Source organism: Acomys russatus, chromosome 10 (genome assembly GCF_903995435.1).
Source record: "Acomys russatus chromosome 10, mAcoRus1.1, whole genome shotgun sequence".
NCBI lineage: Eukaryota > Metazoa > Chordata > Mammalia > Rodentia > Muridae > Acomys > Acomys russatus.
This window is the reverse complement of record NC_067146.1, coordinates 23,304,164-23,310,163: the sequence shown is the minus strand read 5'-3', so window position 1 is coordinate 23,310,163 and position 6,000 is coordinate 23,304,164.

Here is a 6,000-nt window from a genome sequence, read left to right as displayed (position 1 = left end):
ACCCACATAAAAGGCCTGATGTCATGGCAGCGGCATGCATCTGTAATCTTAGCACGCCAACAGTGAGACAGGAGACAGGAGAATTGATCAGAAACTTGTAGGCCAGAGCACAGAGCAGTGGCAGAAAGAAGAGAAACCCTGCCTCAAAAACAAGGTGGAGGCAAGAATCGATTCTGGAAAGTGGTCCCGTGACCTCTACACATGTGCCACAGCACATATATGTACTACAATACCAGACAGTCATTCAGTCAATCAATCATTATGTTGGAAGCAAAGATTATAGAACTGTCAGATAGAGTCTATGTTGTGTGCAAAGGTAATACATAAAAAGCAACAATTTAAAGGAGCGAATAAGGACTGACATGGCGACAACTTTCTACATTTACTTTAAAAATGGTAAGATGTGGATTCCAAGTCCACAGCAATAAGTTAGTGTACAAAACACTCTCCCCACACTAACTACTTAAACACTATACAAACATTCAAAAATATAGTAAAAACATACAACAAAAATTTAGATCTAAAAGGTGGTAGAAAGATGAAACAGGGTTGAAACACTAATAGCACAAAGAAGAATCAAATAAAAAGAAGGTAGATTAGAATAACAAAATAAAAATTAATTAATATATAGTAAATTATATTAACTTATAATTCAATTAAATAATATATAGTTCAAAGGCAACATTGTTAAAAACATGGTTAAATACCTACAAACTATATATCTATATATATATATACTCTCTATAGTAAATTGTTTCCAAATACTCTATAGGTAGGAAAACAGAGGCTAGAAAAAGACAAATGATGCAAATCTAATTTAAAGAAAGCTTAAATAGACCTATCACTATCAAAGTAGATAAGTATATATGAAAAAGTTACCCAGAGTAATGAGAATATAACACAATGATTAGAGGTCAGTTTATCCTCCAATAAGACACAGTCCTAAGTGTGTATATACTAAACAAAAGATCTTCAAAATATATAAAGCATAATTAACAAAACTGAAAGAAAATACAAAGAATACATAGCTATAATTGAGATGTCAACATTTCTACTCCAGTAATTGATAGCACAAGCACACAGAAGAACACCAAGGTTCAGAGGATGCAATAGCTGCAGCATCCAATCATTTGGCTGACAATTATAGAACACTTGAGTTTAGCAGCAGTGAACTCATTCTTCTCAACTACATGTGGACCATTCACTGACAGACTGCATATTGTGTGATTAAAACATTAGCAAGTTAAGACAGCCAATCTTTCGCAGATTGTTCCATGATTATAATGGAATTCTATGAGAACTCATTAAGAGAAAGCATAAAAAAGACCTCTTGGTCTTGAAAACTAAACAATATTCTTGCAAGGATCTCTAGGTTAGAGAAGTCTTAAGGGACGTTAGGAAATATTTGAACTGAATAAAAATGTACTACCATGAAGCAATATTTATTTATATTTAGTAAGTAAAAAATACCCATTATAGCATCCTAGATAATTAACAGGGGAGAAATCCCCCCAAATATAGAGCTGTTTCAGTTACTTATGCTTCACAACAAAACATTTCCAAGCTCAGTACTTTAAAACATAAACATACCTTTCCTAGTTCTGCGGACTCGACTTGGCTCGGTGATTTATGCATGGGGTCCTCTGCAGAGCTGCAGCTGGGACTAGGTTCACCTGACTTTGACTAAATTAGAAGGGGGCCCGTAAGGCCTTTGTGTTTACATATCTAGCAATTCTGTGACCCTCTACATCTCATGGACTTCTTACAGGCTGGCACAAGACTGACTAAAGGGATGTAAATGTTGGCAAGCTTGTTAGGAAGAGCATTTGGATTTCATCAAAGCAGGCACAGGACCTGTCCAGATTTAAGAGGGCAAGAAATACCATCTACTTTTTGATAGGAAAATAACAATAGAATGTGGCAATAAAAGATATTACGGCCTTATCTCTAGAAAATACAACCCTTCCTGGTGTTCTGTTTGGCACAACAATTCCCATTCTTTCCACACACAGAGAAAATTCTCTTTTTCTCTCATGTCTGCCAAAATCTTATTTTAATATTGTAGTGGCTTGACATTCAGGACCTTATTATCTAAATGATTTTCAGGTGGAGATGAAGTCCCTGAGCTGCTGATTCTAAAATGTACTTGTAAATACAACAGGCTTAGAACAGTCAAGACAACTTTCAAAGGGGGAAAAACAATTAGAGAGATTTACATTATGGCTAGGAAGCTTACTCCCTATAAGGCTATACTAATTACAAAGAGAAAGTTTGAAACATGGGATTGTTAATAATAGTATATCAATAAAGATGATTACCCTGCTCTCTAAAAGGAACTGTGGGTCACAAAGAGAAGACACTCTAATTATAACATGGACAACAGACTTAAACAGGAACTTCACAGAAGAGGATACTGAAATATTTGTTGGTGCTTAAAACACCAGGGGTACCCAGTACCAGAGGAGAATGATAAAAGTTAGGGCTTTCTCACTTGTAACTTTAAGGAAAAGGTAGAAGGACCATTTCCTTTTAGACTTATTTGGTATTGTGTTAAAATTTTAAGGATAATCACACAAAAGAGTGGAAATTTACATGATAGCAGGGACAAAAGAGAAGGAACAACAAAATTTCCAAAAATTGACAAGAAAACAGGTAGGAAAAGAGAAAAGCCCTTTAAAGAAAAGGATAGCAGAAATAAATCATATATATCAATATGGATCAATAATCACAATAAACATAAATGAACTAAAGTTTCTATCTCTGTTTAATGTCAAGGACTGGCAGATAAACTTCCCTCTAAAACCACTTACATGTTATTTAAGTAAATATTAAAGCTCAAGGACAAAATAAGTATCAAAGCACAAATATTAGAATCAAACTGATTTTAAGGCAAAATATTAACTGAGATGAAAAGATGAATCACATAGTGACAAAAGGTATTTTTCACTTAGATGGCAATAATAATTTAAAATTACCAATATTATAGTCTAAATTTCCACAGCAAAATTTAATACAAGTGCATAATTTTAGTGAGAGTCTTGCCCAGCCCACTTTGTCACACTGATTTTATCAGTTTCTTCTTCTTCCTCTTCCTCCTTCACTTTTCTTCTCCTCCTTCTTCATCTTTCTTCTTCTTCTTCTTCTTCTTCTTCTTCTTCTTCTTCTTCTTCTTCTTCTTCTTCTTCTTCTTCCTCCTCCTCTTCCTATTCCTATTCCTCCTCCTCCTCCTCCTCTTTCATTTCACATAACCCTAAAATTGAGGCATTTAAAAAAGATCTTTAATTTGTAAGCTCATTGTTTTTATAGGTCAGAAATTCAGGCTTGGTCCAAGTGGACAATATCTCTTCTGGTATAAGTTGGATCAGGAATGTCTGATGGTCTCATATGCCTATGAGTTTTCTGGAGTGAGAGCTAGCTTGGTGAGAGCTGTTTAGGATCTATAAAGTCACTGGAACTTGTTCATGGGAGTAAAGATCTGAAAAGCAGCAAGAGACTAAACTAAAAGGGCACACACAACTTTCAAGTTTTTACTTGTGTAATATTTGCTAATCTATTGACAAAATATTTTAACAATACACTTGGCCTTTTTCTATGTGGAGCCTTGGATGTCCTGGACTTATTTTGTAGACCAGGCTGGCCTAGAGCTCACAGAGATTTGTCCTCATGCCTGGCTAAGTTAAAGACTTTTATCTGTTATCTTACTGCGAAGGTATGGGGTAGGGGAAGGAGATTTTGTGATCATTTCTTATAATTACATGTTGAGAAAACATGAAAACAAAAATTTATTAATAGGCTATAAAAAGACTTGAATAAGAGAGATCAGGTAATTAGTGTGCATATAAGACTGTTCTTCACAAGTAGAAAGCACTAAAGTTTAAAAATGGTCATGATGTATTTAAAATTTTGTTTATGTATAAAGTTATACAACAATATTCAGCAAATATGGAACAACTTTTTTGTTTTCCTAAGGCATGGTCTTACTATGTAGCAAAGCTTGTGCTTGCTCCGGCAGCCTCTGGCTTTTGTTGTGCAAGTGAGTGCTGGGATGACAGACATACACTATTGTACCCAACTTAGAATTGTTCTTTTATATACCCCATTTTCATCTCAAAACTCAGTCAAACTGGGAATGAATTGCAAGATAATTCTTCTGCAAGATAACCTTTGGAAAAGTATGCTGAGACTTTAAAATGTTTCTAAATACATCCTTGATGAAAATGGAATCTATAATAGAAGTCATAACATTTAATTAATTAATTTTTTGAGGCAGGGTTTCCCTGTGTGGCCTTGGCTGTCCTGGACTCACTTTGTAGACCAGGCTGGGCTTGAACTCACAGATATCTGCCTGCTGCTGCCTCCTGAATGCTGGGATTATGGGCGTGCACCACCATGCCCGGCACCATTTTAAATGGAACACTAATAAAAAACAGTATGACATAATTATATTTAAATGAAAACATTAGCACTAAATCTTTATATTGGGGGAAAACCATTGTAAAGTAGTGAGTTTAACACCTCCCCTCAAGCTAGAAAAAGAGTAACAGAATAACTCCAGGATACCAGAAAACATACACGCACCTCACATATGATAGAATACATATGTTATCTATTATATAGCCCTTTATACTACATATTATATAATAGATAACATATGCATTATTAAAACGGAAACTGTAGATGAATTAGGAAGGTCAAAAAAACCAAATGCTCTTTGTAATGTTAGCAAGTTATACAAGTTTCTATAAGAAAAAACTAGAAAACACAAAACAACAAAAGACAAAAATGATTCAATATTAGGAAAAAAGAAAGTAACTGCAGATTCTGTAAGGCTTAGAAACTAAAAAAAAATGAAATTTTCTGAAATATTGTTACTGTAATAATAAAACTAGACAAATATGATGCAATAACTTTTATTACAGATAGATAGTAGGCACAAATGATTAAAAAGTACATATAAATCTTAACCAGGGAGTCAAGAATTCCTCAACGTCTAAAAAATTCAATGCAATTCAATATATAAACACAGGAAAGGGAAAATTTGATTACTTCAAAATAAAGAGAATAAATACTTGATTACACTCAGCATTTACATAAACTATGCATGTATATATTAATATAAAATGCCTTACATGCATCCAATAGAAAATTTATTTTAACTAGTTGAAAAGAACATCATGTTCAATGAGGAATTACAAATGCAGTCTTCAAAGAAATCAAAGAAGGAGATCACTAGCACTACTGTTATTAACTATGGGATGGGAAGGCTAAAATTTCTCAACGAAGAAAATAGACATAAGAAATAAAAAGAGGTAAATATTTTTTGCACAGTGAACATCTACATAGAAAACCTTCAACTATTAACAGACAAAAGTATCATACAACTGATGTGAAAACTGGCTTACAATGGGGAAATAAATGCAATTAAATTAGCATTTTATACCATATTAAAACATTAAAAAATTAAAACATATAAAGAACACAGATATTAAAAGTATAACTTTAAAAAACAATATAGGTAGATATTTTAAAGGTTTGGACAACAAAGAAAAAAGAAAAGAAGTGGGTGTGGTGGGCACTTGAGGTGCCAGCTATGGCAACCCAAGCACAAGTCTGAGGAGGCTGAGACCAGCTTGGGCACTATAGTGAGGTTCTCTCCCACACACAATGGCAGCAGATAAGATTTTCTAAGTGTAACAGTTAAGGAATATGCATTTCAGATAGTGGAAGACACAGGTCAAAAGAAGTGTAAGCAAGTGAAAGTAAATGTGCAATGTGAAGGGGAAAATGGCTTCATCTCACTAGTAAGCAGAAAAGCCCAAAATCACCTTCACGGACTGCAGTGCACAGGATACAATTTAATTCCATTGATATTAACAGTTGGCGTGCTGTGAGGATAGCAAACACGCAGACTGCTGGTAAGCCTGTAAATTAACGTGAGATACTCTAAGAACCATATAGCAGGAATGCTGTCAAGCTCTCACCTGGAAACAGATGGCAGGA